Source organism: Anomaloglossus baeobatrachus, chromosome 5 (assembly GCF_048569485.1).
Source record: "Anomaloglossus baeobatrachus isolate aAnoBae1 chromosome 5, aAnoBae1.hap1, whole genome shotgun sequence".
NCBI classification, from domain to species: Eukaryota; Metazoa; Chordata; class Amphibia; order Anura; family Aromobatidae; genus Anomaloglossus; species Anomaloglossus baeobatrachus.
The window spans coordinates 354385990-354402568 of NC_134357.1; positions in this window are offsets into that span (position 1 = coordinate 354385990).

Here is a 16579-nt window from a genome sequence, read left to right on the forward strand (position 1 = left end):
ATACAATGTGATGTCATATATTGTGTATATATTCGTCTCGTAATACAATGTGATGTCATATATTGTGTATATATTCGTTTCGTAATACAATGTGATGTCATATATTGTGTATATATTCGTCTTTTAATACAATGTGAAGTCATATATTGTGTATATATTCCTCTCGTAATACAATGTGAAGTCATATATTGTGTATATATTCGTCTCGTAATACAATGTGATGTCATATATTGTGTATATATTCGTTTCGTAATACAATGTGATGTCATATATTGTGTATATATTCGTCTTTTAATACAATGTGATGTCATATATCGTGTATATATTAGTCTCGTAATACAATGTGATGTCATATATCGTGTATATATTCGTCTCGTAATACAATGTGATGTCATATATCGTGTGTATATTCGTCTCGTAATACAATGTGATGTCATATATCGTGTATATATTAGTCTCGTAATACAATGTGATGTCATATATCGTGTGTATATTCGTCTCGTAATAAAATGTGATGTCATATATCGTGTATATATTCGTCTCGTAATACAATGTGATGTCATATATTGTGTATATATTCGTCTCGTAATACAATGTGATGTCATATATCGTGTATATATTAGTCTCGTAATACAATGTGATGTCATATATCGTGTATATATTCATCTCGTAATACAATGTGATGTCATATATCGTGTATATATTAGTCTCGTAATACAATGTGATGTCATATATTGTGTATATATTCATCTCGTAATACAATGTGATGTCATATATCGTGTATATATTAGTCTCGTAATACAATGTGATGTCATATATCGTGTATATATTCATCTCGTAATACAATGTGATGTCATATATCGTGTATATATTAGTCTCGTAATACAATGTGATGTCATATATCGTGTATATATTCGTCTTGTAATACAATGTGATGTCATATATCGTGTATATATTCGTCTCGTAATACAATGTGATGTCATATATCGTGTGTATATTCGTCTCGTAATACAATGTGATGTCATATATTGTGTATATATTCGTCTCGTAATACAATGTGATGTCATATATCGTGTATATATTCGTCTCGTAATACAATGTGATGTCATATATTGTGTATATATTCGTCTCGTAATACAATGTGATGTCATATATCGTGTATATATTCCTCTCGTAATACAATGTGATGTCATATATTGTGTATATATTCGTCTCGTAAAACAATGTGATGTCATATATCGTGTATATATTCGTCTCGTAATACAATGTGATGTCATATATCGTGCATATATTCATCTCGTAATACAATGTGATGTCATATATCGTGTGTATATTCGTCTCGTAATACAATGTGATGTCATATATTGTGTGTATATTCGTCTCGTAATACAATGTGATGTCATATATCGTGTGTATATTCGTCTCGTAATACAATGTGATGTCATATATCGTGTATATATTAGTCTCGTAATACAATGTGATGTCATATATTGTGTATATATTCGTCTCGTAATACAATGTGATGTCATATATTGTGTATATATTCGTCTCGTAGTACAATGTGATGTCATATATCGTGTGTATATTCGTCTCGTAATACAATGTGATGTCATATATTGTGTATATATTCATCTCGTAATACAATTTGATGTCATATATCGTGTATATATTAGTCTCGTAATACAATGTGATGTCATATATCGTGTGTATATTCGTCTCGTAATACAATGTGATGTCATATATTGTGTATATATTCGTCTCGTAATACAATGTGATGTCATATATTGTGTATATATTCGTCTCGTAACACAATGTGATGTCATACAGTTAGGTCCAGAAATATTTGGACAGTGACACAATTTTCGCGAGTTGGGCTCTGCATGCCACCACATTGGATTTGAAATGAAACCTCTACAACAGAATTCAAGTGCAGATTGTAACGTTTAATTTGAAGGTTTGAACAAAAATATCTGATAGAAATTGTAGGAATTGTACACATTTCTTTACAAACACTCCACATTTTAGGAGGTCAAAAGTAATTGGACAAATAAACCAAACCCAAACAAAATATTTTTATTTTCAATATTTTGTTGCGAATCCTTTGGAGGCAATCACTGCCTTAAGTCTGGAACCCATGGACATCACCAAACGCTGGGTTTCCTCCTTCTTAATGCTTTGCCAAGCCTTTACAGCCGCAGCCTTCAGGTCTTGCTTGTTTGTGGGTCTTTCCGTCTTAAGTCTGGATTTGAGCAAGTGAAATGCATGCTCAATTGGGTTAAGATCTGGTGATTGACTTGGCCATTGCAGAATGTTCCACTTTTTTGCACTCATGAACTCCTGGGTAGCTTTGGCTGCATGCTTGGGGTCATTGTCCATCTGTACTATGAAGCGCCGTCCGATCAACTTTGCGGCATTTGGCTGAATCTGGGCTGAAAGTATATCCCGGTACACTTCAGAATTCATCCGGCTACTCTTGTCTGCTGTTATGTCATCAATAAACACAAGTGACCCAGTGCCATTGAAAGCCATGCATGCCCATGCCATCACGTTGCCTCCACCATGTTTTACAGAGGATGTGGTGTGCCTTGGATCATGTGCCGTTCCCTTTCTTCTCCAAACTTTTTTCTTCCCATCATTCTGGTACAGGTTGATCTTTGTCTCATCTGTCCATAGAATACTTTTCCAGAACTGAGCTGGCTTCATGAGGTGTTTTTCAGCAAATGTAACTCTGGCCTGTCTATTTTTGGAATTGATGAATGGTTTGCATCTAGATGTGAACCCTTTGTATTTACTTTCATGGAGTCTTCTCTTTACTGTTGACTTAGAGACAGATACACCTACTTCACTGAGAGTGTTCTGGACTTCAGTTGATGTTGTGAACGGGTTCTTCTTCACCAAAGAAAGTATGCGGCGATCATCCACCACTGTTGTCATCCGTGGACGCCCAGGCCTTTTTGAGTTCCCAAGCTCACCAGTCAATTCCTTGACTGATGGACTAGTGAATTGCGCTCCTGGTAACCTAATAAATAAGACACCACACACTGCGTGACATGGATTAAAATTTTGGCCACAGCAGCCCTTTATTTTTTATAAGAAAAAACATCAACAAGAAAAACAAGATTATCGGCCCAGAGATGTGGTTGTTATAAATCCCAGCCCCATATCCCCCTCCGCCGTGTACACCTAGCTCAAGGGGGAATCTGGGTATACCCCTTGATCATTTTCCTTGTGTCCGCTGAGCTCCTCCCCAGGGACCCATCTATTCCACTGTCCACTGAGCTCCTCCCCAGGGACCCATATTCCACTGTCCGCTGAGCTCTGGCCCAGGGACCCCATTAAAAACATAATTCTCCAACCAACAAAGAGGGGGTTTAAACAACCACATCCCGCCGCCGCCAAATGCTGCTGTAACATACAATATTAAAATGTTAATACAATATTAATATGTTGATATGACATTGTCAATTTGGATACATTACTGATAACAATTGATACAATACGATACAATACTAATAATGTTGATAAAATACCGATGATGTTGAATACCAAAACATTGTTAGAATATTGACAGTGTTGCAAAGTCCTGATATTGATACATTTCCCTTTATTATAGGGAGGGTGGGTGGGACAACTGCTGGTTCAGTCTTTGAGTCCAGGACAAAGGAATGACACCTTAACATGGGACCTATTTCTTATATGGCCCCCGCCCCCGTCTCTCCTCCTGCTCGCTCACCCCCCACCACATTCCTTAGGTAAAAACCCCATCCCTTACTCCTTAACCCTTTCCTGGATCTATCACTGCCTCAGTCATGTACGTTACGGCTATCTGCCTTCACTCTGCTTGACTGATGGACTAGTGAATTGCGCTCCTGGTAACCTAATAAATAAGACACCACACACTGCGTGACATGGATTAAAATTTTGGCCACAGCAGCCCTTTATTTTTTATAAGAAAAAACATCAACAAGAAAAACAAGATTATCGGCCCAGAGATGTGGTTGTTATAAATCCCAGCCCCATATCCCCCTCCGCCGTGTACACCTAGCTCAAGGGGGAATCTGGGTATACCCCTTGATCATTTTCCTTGTGTCCGCTGAGCTCCTCCCCAGGGACCCATCTATTCCACTGTCCACTGAGCTCCTCCCCAGGGACCCATATTCCACTGTCCGCTGAGCTCTGGCCCAGGGACCCCATTAAAAACATAATTCTCCAACCAACAAAGAGGGGGTTTAAACAACCACATCCCGCCAAGACTCGCTCTTGTGACACCTTACAAGAGTGAGTTCCTCCACAACTTAATGGCTCGTTCTACTCCTTCTTGTATTCCCAACATCCATATATCAATGCCAATGTCATTAAGATGTACCTTATCATCTCTCTAAAATTGTTCCTTTGTATTTTCCAGCATCTGGTGACGTATGGCCACCCCTCCGTTTTCCAACACAAATTTTGTTATTTTTTTATTAACCTTTATCCTTGTATTATTGATGCGAGCCACTGATCGCGCTGTTCTCCACATTTGTCTAGCTACTATATCCGACCAGACCACCACTGTTTCTGGGTAAGACCTCCATAAATTCAACATATCAAGCTTTATGTTCCTAACTAAATGTCTTGATGTTCTTATTGCTAAATCATTACCACCTAAATGGATAAGTAAGACGTCCGGGGGGCGGTAGAACTCCACATGATACTGGATTTCTTTTAACAGCTGATGCCACTGCATTCCCCTCTTTCCTATCCATGTCACCCGTGCCAAGGAACTGGGCAACCCCAACTGTTTACCATTAGGCCTGACTGCCGCACGTAAGGCCCCCCAAAAAACAAATGAATGTCCCATGATCCAAACCAGGCATTGCTGTTCAGCTAAAACAAAAAACAAAAACACAATTATCACACAATTGTCTAAATGAAGACACAACTACTATAAGATTACCAAAATGTACACATATATATATATACATGTACGCCATTTATAATAAATGTAATCTAATGTAACTCTTAAATCTGCTCGATTCCCATCTCCCGATTTTTTTTTTTTTTTTTTTAACTATGTCAGGCCCTAAGCCCCATCTACAGCTTCTGTGGCTGCTCCTATCCTAAACGAGTGTGAAGTGAATGCATTTGGAGACTCTCCCAATATTGTCAGGCATTTTTTAAGAACTGCTGTGAATTGAAATTGTGACAATGACTTACAATCCTCATGAATTAGTAATGAACCTTGGATATTTGGCCTTCTTAAGACATAGTTTCTAAAACAGATGACCGGGCCGGCCCTGGAACCGCTTAAAGGAAACAATGTGATCCATTTTCCTCTACCCTGTTGATCAGTTTTTGACTTTGCCAGAAAACATTCCAATCTGTCTGTGTACTGATGCACGTCCTCGGCTTGTAGACCCCCACTTCTGGTGGAGCTACTCGACACTAACTCGCTGATTCTAAAAGCTCCAAAAAAGGCCAGTGTGAATGCACAACTAAAGAGAAACACTTCAAACGGACTGCTCCAGACTCGGCCTAGTACACTCAGTATCTGCTGCAATAACTGGAAAGAAATCGGACGCCGTTTATCTCTGGTCTTCTTACAACTTTTCCTGTAACCCTTTAGGGCCTGCTTAACTAAAAAATGCTTTGTGTAATCAGTGAAGTCGTGCAACTTAAACCAAAAAGCTAATCCAGACATTTTACTATCAATACTGGACAATGAAGTACCGTCCACAAAGGCCCTGCTAATGTAAAATAACAACAAGGAAACATTGTCATGTGACCTGGCATCATGTCCCACTAGAGCACACAAGTCTTCCCATTCCCTCCATGCTGACTGGTACCTCTGCCATGTGCTTACACCCACAGACCGTTCTATCAGAGCGTATGCGGTGTCACTGGCAGTGACCACAGAAAATCCGGACACTTCTTGCCTTGTACCTCTGCCATCGGGGCTAACGAACGGAATCTGTCCCACTGAAAACGAGACAGAGCATCAGCCACAGAATTACACACACCGGGGACATGCACAGCTGTAATCTGACAATTTGACTTTAAGCAGCGCAGCACTAGATGACGCAGCAACGTAACAACAGGCAGGGAAGAAGCTGATTGTTTGTTGATGACTTCTACAACTCCCAAGTTATCACAATGAAATCTCACTTTTCGGTTTTGGAAAATATTGCACCAAATTTCACAAGCAACCACTATGGGGAACAATTCAAGGAGTACTAAGTTTCGTGTTAACCCATTGTTTCTCCAACTCTCTGGCCACCTATCTGCACACCACTGTCCAGAACAATATGCACCAAAACCAGTTGACCCCGCTGCATCAGTGTGGATGTCTAGATCAAAATTTGAAACCGGTGGTCTGATCCACAATGACCTCCCATTAAACTCCATTAAGGACTGTTCCCATACCGCCAGATCGTCCTTTAATGTTCTAGCCAGCCGCACAAAGTGATGTGGAAAGGTTATGCCTGAGGTAGCTGCAGCTAGGCGCCTACAAAAAACTCTACCCATTGGAATAATGCGACACGCAAAGTTCATTTTTCCTAACAGCGATTGTAGATCCTTTAATCTGATCTTACGGTGAGATCTAGCTTCTCTGACTGCCTCCAGCAGATCACTGACCTTGTCATCCGGTAATCTGCACTCCATTGCTTCACTGTCAATCAAAATTCCTAAAAACTTGATAAGTGTAGACGGGCCTTCTGTTTTATCTGATGCTAACGGTACTCCGAAACGCTTAAAAACCGACTGAATCGCTGCCAATAATGAAGCACAAACAAATGACTTTGGTGGACCAATACATAGGAAATCATCTAGATAATGCAGGACAGAACGCACGCCGGCTTCCTTCTTTACTACCCACTCCAAAAATGTGCTAAATGATTCAAACAAGGAGCATGAGATGGAGCAGCCCATCGGTAAACACAAGTCTACATAAAACATTCCCTGCCACTGACAACCCAAGAGATGGAAGCTTTCTGGATGGACTGGTAAGAGTCTAAAGGCAGCTTCAATGTCTGTTTTTGCCATTAAAGCTCCTCTGCCGTACTTCTGAACCCATGCAATCGCTGTATCAAATGAAGTATACGAGACTGTGCAAAGTTCCTGATCGATTCCATCATTAACTGAGCTTCCATGAGGGAAGGACAGATGATGGATCAGCCTAAACTTATTGGGTTCCTTCTTTGGGACCACTCCCAATGGAGAGACCCTTAAGTTTTCTATTGGCATTTTGGGGAATGGGCCTGCCATGCGGCCCAGGTCAATTTCTTTGTTTAGTTTTGTGGAGACAATGTGAGAATATGTATAAGCTGAAGCAAGGTTACGAGAACAGGTTAATGGGCCCGAAGTAGATGGGATCTTAAAACCTTCTGAGAAACCCTCCCCCAGCAATTGTGCTGCTTTTCTATCTGGGTACCTGCTTAGATAGCCCACCATCTCCCCGAGTCTAATTGGGGTTTCCCCCTTTTTGGTTAATCTCTGCTGTTGGGGTTTTATTTCGTGTAAAGCATTTTGATAGGCTATGGTTTCCACTACAGAAGGTGCATTCATGTCTGTACCTGCATGTGTTTCCGAATCTGCACTGGCTATCATTGAACTGCCAGCAGCAACCTTTTCTGTTTGCTGCCGACAATCCGATTGCTGATGATCTGCCGACATAGCCCTGAAAGGGCTGATTAACCCCACGTGGCGCTGTCATGAGACGCATCCATAAACCAATATCTTTGTGATCCCAACGAATCCCTTGGCGACCAGCCTTTCGTTGGCGAAACTGCTCATCATAGCGCAGCCATGCTAAACCTCCATACACACGGTGCGCCTCCCCGATAGAATTCATGTAACAAAATAAGGCAGAGCAATGTTCAGGAGTTTTTTGGCCTATTACACTTGCTAATATGGCAAAGGCCTGGAACCAATTGCTAAATGTTTGGGGGATGAGACAATACCGTCTTTCTTGTTCCTCTCTTTTCCTCTCATCAAACCTTACTCTATCCAAGTTATATTTTTCTAAGGGCAATAATGAAAATATTTCCACATATTCGTCGGCCCAAATCTTCTCCCTAACCTCCTGTTTCAAATGAATTCCTAGAGGACCCTCAAAACATACATATAATTCTCCTTTTGCTGCATCAGATAATGTAACCCCTTGTGAAATTACTGCGTCCTCCTGTGTGTCTGGATCAGCACACGACTGACTTACCAACTCCGATGTCCGGCGACCATTTCCACACCATGCAGCAATAGGAGAAGAAGTTATGGGTAAGCTAGACTGACTCAAAGCCTCCTTAACCCCTGACACTAATTGCTGTACTACTGAATTAAGATCCCATCCTACATTGCCGGGAACTGTACCCCCAACTGCGCCCACTGGACTCATTACAGGTGTTGTTACACTAGATACAGGACAAGAAAAATTGTTCTCACCAATACCTGGCTGCGTCCTAGGTTGACCAGCCGTCCGTGACGTATTAGTTATAGTCTCTACAGCCCCTCCATTATTGAAGTGCTGCGTGCTGCTGCCCTCTAGTGGGGAGTCGTTATCTGTGTCATAGTCATTGTCTGGAATCTCTTCTGAGTCTTGTAGCTGTAGATTTATTGCCTGACTCCAATCCTGAGCCGGCCGATGAAGTCTTTGTCTGGTTAAAGTACTTTTGCGCAGTTGTCTTTTTGGATTCCTACCACTCCTCGTGTAATGAGAACCCGGATCCGGAAATGTTGTGTGTCCTAAGCCCATCCCCCCGTGTTGGTTCATTTCCTGGGGTGAGGCCGTATGATGTCCTCTAGAATGATGCAAAGTTTGTTGAGGAAGTTCTAAGGATTCATGGTGGACTGTGGTCACGTCAGTTGTAGCTTGTGTGGCTGCTTCTCTGGCTGGCACCTCAGTAGAGCTGGACTTTCTCCTTGCACTTCTTGGTGTCTCTCTGGTTAGATGATCTGGCTCTTTTCTCTGTCCCTTGTTATTCTTGTACTGTAGTTTCCTTCCTGGTTTGTAAGAAGGACCAGAGGCCGTGCTGCGCTTTGCTCTTTTCCTAGAAGTAACAGAAGGACTTATGATCCTATTGTGAGTCCTATTGGCCATTTCAGAAGTTAGTCTCTCAGGAGGTCTGGATCTTCTTAGAGTTTGATGTTCAGAAAGTTCAGAAGGGACAGATGCTGTATCCCGGGCACTCTTCAGCAATTCGTCTAGCTGGGCCTGAATCCATTCGCTGCTGCTGGTTCAGTCTTTGAGTCCAGGACAAAGGAATGACACCTTAACATGGGACCTATTTCTTATATGGCCCCCGCCCCCGTCTCTCCTCCTGCTCGCTCACCCCCCACCACATTCCTTAGGTAAAAACCCCATCCCTTACTCCTTAACCCTTTCCTGGATCTATCACTGCCTCAGTCATGTACGTTACGGCTATCTGCCTTCACTCTGCTTTTTTCTCAGAATGTACCCGACTGTTGATTTTGCTACTCCAAGCATGTCTGCTATCTCTCTGATGGATTTTTTCTTTTTTTTCAGCCTCGGGATGTTCTGCTTCACCTCAATTGAGAGTTCCTTAGACCGCATGTTGTCTGGTCACAGCAACAGCTTCCAAATGCAAAACCACACACCTGTAATCAAGCCCAGGACTTTAAACTACTTCATTGATTACAGGTTAACGAGGGAGACGCCTTCAGAGTTAATTGCAGCCCTTAGAGTCCCTTGTCCAATAACTTTTGGTCCCTTGAAAAAGAGGAGGCTATGCATTACAGAGCTATGATTCCTAAACCCTTTCTCCGATTTGGATGTGAAAACTCTCATATTGCAGCTGGGAGTGTGCACTTTCAGCCCATATTATATATATAATTGTATTTCTGAACATGTTTTTGTAAACAGCTAAAATAACAAAACTTGTGTCACTGTCCAAATATTTCTGGCCCTGACTGTATATCGTGTATATATTAGTCTCGTAAAACAATGTGATGTCATATATCGTGTATATATTCGTCTCGTAATACAATGTGATGTCATATATCGTGTATATATTCGTCTCGTAATACAATGTGATGTCATATATCGTGTATATATTCGTCTCGTAATACAATGTGATGTCATATATCGTGTATATATTAGTCTCGTAATACAATGTGATGTCATATATCGTGTGTATATTCGTCTCGTAATACAATGTGATGTCATATATTGTGTATATATTCATCTCGTAATACAATGTGATGTCATGACTGATGGACTAGTGAATTGCGCTCCTGGTAATCTAATAAATAAGACACCACACACTGCGTGACATGGATTAAAATTTTGGCCACAGCAGCCCTTTATTTTAATAAGAAAAAACATCAATAAGAAAAAACAAGATTATCGGCCCAGAGATGTGGTTGTTATAAATCCCAGCCCCATATCCCCCTCCGCCGTGTACACCTAGCTCAAGGGGGAATCTGGGTATACCCCTTGATCATTTTCCTTGTGTCCGCTGAGCTCCTCCCCAGGGACCCATCTATTCCACTGTCCACTGAGCTCCTCCCCAGGGACCCATATTCCACTGTCCGCTGAGCTCTGGCCCAGGGACCCCATTAAAAACATAATTCTCCAACCAACAAAGAGGGGGTTTAAACAACCACATCCCGCCAAGACTCGCTCTTGTGACACCTTACAAGAGTGAGTTCCTCCACAACTTAACGGCTCGTTCTACTCCTTCTTGTATTCCCAACATCCATATATCAATGCCAATGTCATTAAGATGTACCTTATCATCTCTCCAAAAATGTTCCTTTGTATTTTCCAGCATCTGGTGACGTATGGCCACCCCTCCGTTTTCCAACACAAATTTTGTTATTTTTTTATTAACCTTTATCCTTGTATTATTGATGCGAGCCACTGATCGCGCTGTTCTCCACATTTGTCTAGCTACTATATCCGACCAGACCACCACTGTTTCTGGGTAAGACCTCCATAAATTCAACATATCAAGCTTTATGTTCCTAACTAAATGTCTTGATGTTCTTATTGCTAAATCATTACCACCTAAATGGATAAGTAAGACGTCCGGGGGGCGGTAGAACTCCACATGATACTGGATTTCTTTTAACAGCTGATGCCACTGCATTCCCCTCTTTCCTATCCATGTCACCCGTGCCAAGGAACTGGGCAACCCCAACTGTTTGCCATTAGGCCTGACTGCTGCACGTAAGGCCCCCCAAAAAACAAATGAATGTCCCATGATCCAAACCAGGCATTGCTGTTCAGCTCAAACAAAAACAAAAACACAATTATCACACAATTGTCTAAATGAAGACACAACTACTATAAGATTACCAAAATGTACACATATATATATACATGTACGCCATTTATAATAAATGTAATCGAATGTAACTCTTAAATCTGCTCGATTCCCATCTCCCGATTTTTTTTTTTTTTTAACTATGTCAGGCTCTAAGCCCCATCTAGCAGCTTCTGTGGCTGCTCCTATCCTAAATGAGTGTGAAGTGAATGCATTTGGAGACTCTCCCAATATTGTCAGGCATTTTTTAAGAACTGCTGTGAATTGAAATTGTGACAATGACTTACAATCCTCATGAATTAGTAATGAACCTTGGATATTTGGCCTTCTTGAGACATAGTTTCTAAAACAGATGACCGGGCAGGCCCTGGACCCGCTTAAAGGAAACAATGTGATCCATTTTCCTCTACCCTGTTGATCAGTTTTTGACTTTGCTAGAAAACATTCTAATCTGTCTGTGTACTGATGCACGTCCTCGTCTTGTAGACCCCCACTTCTGGTGGAGCTACTCGCCACCAACTCGCTGATTCTAAAAGCGCCAAAAAAGGCCAGTGTGAATGCACAACTAAAGAGTAACACTTCAAACGGACTGCTACAGACTCGGCCTCGTACACTCAGCATCTGCTGCAATAACTGGAAAGAAATCGGACGCCGTTTATCTCTGGTCTTCTTACAACTTTTCCTGTAACCCTTTAGGGCCTGCTTAACTAAAAAATGCTTTGTGTAATCAGTGAAGTCGTGCAACTTAAACCAAAAAGCTAATCCAGACATTTTACTATCAATACTGGACAATGAAGTACCATCCACAAAGGCCCTGCTAATGTAAAATAACAACAAGGAAACATTGTCATGTAACCTGGCATCATGTCCCACTAGAGCACACAAGTTTTCCCATTCCCTCCATGCTGACTGGTACCTCTGCCATGTGCTTACACCCACAGACCGTTCTATCAGAGCGTATGCGGTGTCACTGGCAGTGACCACAGAAAATCCGGACACTTCTTGCCTTGTACCTCTGCCATCGGGGCTAACGAACGGAATCTGTCCCACTGAAAACGAGACAGAGCATCAGCCACAGAATTGCAAACACCGGGGACATGCACAGCTGTAATCTGACAATTTGACTTTAAACAGCGCAGCACTAGATGACGCAGCAACGTAACAACAGGCAGGGAAGAAGCTGATTGTTTGTTGATGACTTCTACAACTCCCAAGTTATCACAATGAAATCTCACTTTTCGGTTTCGGAAAATATTGCACCAAATTTCACAAGCAACCACTATGGGGAACAATTCAAGGAGTACTAAGTTTCGTGTTAACCCATTGTTTCTCCAACTCTCTGGCCACCTATCTGCACACCACTGTCCCGAACAATATGCACCAAAACCAGTTGACCCCGCTGCATCAGTGTGGATGTCTAGATCAAAATTTGAAACCGGTGGTCTGATCCACAATGACCTCCCATTAAACTCTATTAAGAACTGTTCCCATACCGTCAGATCGTCCTTTAATGTTCTAGCCAGCCGCACAAAGTGATGTGGAAAGGTTATGCCTGAGGTAGCTGCAGCTAGGCGCCTACAAAAAACTCTACCCATTGGAATAATGCGACACGCAAAGTTCATTTTCCCTAACAGCGATTGTAGATCCTTTAATCTGATCTTACGGTGAGATCTAGCTTCTCTGACTGCCTCCAGCAGATCACTGACCTTGTCATCCGGTAATCTGCACTCCATTGCTTCACTGTCAATCAAAATTCCTAAAAACTTGATAAGTGTAGACGGGCCTTCTGTTTTATCTGATGCTAACGGTACTCCGAAACGCTTAAAAACCGACTGAATCGCTGCCAATAATGAAGCACAAACAAATGACTTTGGTGGACCAATACATAGGAAATCATCTAGATAATGCAAGACGGAACGCACGCCGGCTTCCTTCTTTACTACCCACTCCAAAAATGTGCTAAATGATTCAAACAAGGAGCATGAGATGGAGCAGCCCATCGGTAAACACAAGTCTACATAAAACATTCCCTGCCACTGACAACCCAAGAGATGGAAGCTTTCTGGATGGACTGGTAAGAGTCTAAAGGCAGCTTCAATGTCTGTTTTTGCCATTAAAGCTCCTCTGCCGTACTTCTGTACCCATGCAATCGCTGTATCAAATGAAGTATACGAGACTGTGCAAAGTTCCTGATCGATTCCATCATTAACTGAGCTTCCATGAGGGAAGGACAGATGATGGATCAGCCTAAACTTATTGGGTTCCTTCTTTGGGACCACCCCCAATGGAGAGACCCTTAAGTTTTCTATTGGCATTTTGGGGAATGGGCCTGCCATGCGGCCCAGGTCAATTTCTTTGTTTAGTTTTGTGGAGACAATGTGAGAATATGTATAAGCTGAAGCAAGGTTACGAGAACAGGTTAATGGGCCTGAAGTAGATGGGATCTTAAAACCTTCTGAGAAACCCTCCCCCAGCAATTGTGCTGCTTTTCTATCTGGGTACCTGCTTAGATAGCCCACCATCTCCCCGAGTCTAATTGGGGTTTCCCCCTTTTTGGTTAATCTCTGCTGTTGGGGTTTTATTTCGTTTAAAGCATTTTGATAGGCTATGGTTTCCACTACAGAAGGTGCATTCATGTTTGTACCTGCATGTGTGTCCGAATCTGCACTGGCTATCATTGAACTGCCAGCAGCAACCTTTTCTGTTTGCTGCCGACAATCCGATTGCTGATGATCTGCCGACATAGCCCTGAAAGGGCTGATTAACCCCACGTGGCGCTGTCATGAGACGCATCCATAAACTAATATCTTTGTGATCCCAACGAATCCCTTGGCGACCAGCCTTTCGTTGGCGAAACTGCTCATCATAGCGCAGCCATGCTAAACCTCCATACACACGGTGCGCCTCCCCGATAGAATTCATGTAACAAAATAAGGCAGAGCAATGTTCAGGAGTTTTTTGGCCTATTACACTTGCTAATATGGCAAAGGCATGGAACCAATTGCTAAATGTTTGGGGGATGAGACAATACCGTCTTTCTTGTTCCTCTCTTTTCCTCTCATCAAACCTTACTCTATCCAAGTTATATTTTTCTAAGGGCAATAATGAAAATATTTCCACATATTCGTCGGCCCAAATCTTCTCCCTAACCTCCTGTTTCAAATGAATTCCTAGAGGACCCTCAAAACATACATATAATTCTCCTTTTGCTGCATCAGATAATGGAACCCCTTGTGAAATTACTGCGTCCTCCTGTGTCTCTGGATCAGCACACGACTGACTTACCACCTCCGGTGTCCGGGGACCATTCCCGCACCATGCAGCAATAGGAGAAGAGGTTATGGGTAAGCTAGACTGACTCAAAGCCTCCTTAACCCCTGACACTAATTGCTGTACTACTGAATTAAGATCCCATCCTACATTGCCGGGACCTGTACCCCAAACTGCGCCCACTGGATTCATTACAGGTGTTGTTACACTAGATATAGGACAAGAAAAAGTGTTCTCACCAATACCTGGCTGCGTCCTAGGTTGACCAGCCGTCCGTGACGTATTAGTTATAGTCTCTACAGCCCCTCCATTATTGAAGTGCTGCGTGCTGCTGCCCTCTAGTGGGCAGTCGTTATCTGTGTCATAGTCATTGTCTGGAATCTCTTCTGAGTCTTGTAGCTGTAGATTTCTTGCCGGACTCATATCCTGAGCCGGCCGAAGAAGTCTTTGTCTGGTTAAAGTACTTTTGCGCAGTTGTCTTTTTGGATTCTTGCCACTCCTCGTGTAATGAGAACCCGGATCCGGAAATGTTGTGTGTCCTAAGCCCATCCCCCCGTGTTGGTTTATTTCCTGGGGTAAGGCCGTATGATGTCCTCTAGAATGATACAAAGTTTGTTGAGGAAGTTCTAAGGATCCATCGTGGGCTGTGGTCACGTCAGTTGTAGCTTGTGTGGCTGCTTCTCTGGCTGGCACCTCAGTAGAGCTGGACTTTCTCCTTGCACTTCTTGGTGTCTCTCTGGTTAGATGGTCGGGCTCTTTTCTCTGTCCTTTGTTATTCTTGTACTGTAGTTTCCTTCCTGGTTTGTAAGAAGGATCAGAGGCCGTGCTGCGCTTTGCTCTTTTCCTAGAAGTAACGGAAGGACTTATGATCCTATTGTGAGTCCTATTGGCCATTTCAGAAGTTAGTCTCTCAGGAGGTCTTGATCTTCTTAGAGTTTGATGTTCAGAAAGTTCAGAAGGGACAGATGCTGTATCCCGGGCATTCTTCAGCAATTCGTCTAGCTGGGCCTGAATCCATTCGGGCCTACATGTCAAAGCCGCGGCCTGAACGCTCTTCAGCAAGGCATCCATACTGCTTGTTCAGTCTTTAAGTCCAGGACAAAGGAATGACACCTTAACATGGGACCTATTTCTTATATGGCCCCTGCCCCCATCTCTCCTCCTGCTCGCCCACCACCACATTCCTTAGGTAAAAACCCCCATCCCTTACTCCTTAACCCTTTCCTGGATCTATCACTGCCTCAGTCATGTACGTTACGTCTATCTGCCTTCACTCTGCTAATATCGTGTATATATTAGTCTCGTAATACAATGTGATGTCATATATCGTGTATATATTCTTCTCGTAATACAATGTGATGTCATATATCGTGTATATATTCGTCTCGTAATACAATGTGATATCATATATTGTGTATATATTCGTCTCGTAATACAATGTGATGTCATATATCGTGTATATATTCGTCTCGTAATACAATGTGATGTCATATATCGTGTATATATTCGTCTCGTAATACAATGGGATGTCATATATTGTGTATATATTCGTCTTGTAATACAATGTGATGTCATATATTGTGTATATATTCATCTCGTAATACAATGTGATGTCATATATCGTGTATATATTCGTCTCGTAATACAATGGGATGTCATATATTGTGTATATATTCGTCTTGTAATACAATGTGATGTCATATATTGTGTATATATTCATCTCGTAATACAATGTGATGTCATATATCGTGTATATATTAGTCTCGTAATACAATGTGATGTCATATATCGTGTATATATTCGTCTTGTAATACAATGTGATGTTATATATTGTGTATATATTCATCTTGTAATACAATGTGATGTCATATATCGTGTATATATTCTTCTCGTAATACAATGTGATGTCATATATCGTGTATATATTCTTCTCGTAATACAATGTGATGTCATATATCGTGTATATATTCGTCTCGTAATACAATGTGATATCATATATTGTGTATATATTCGTCTCGTAATACAATGTGATGTCATATATCGTGTAT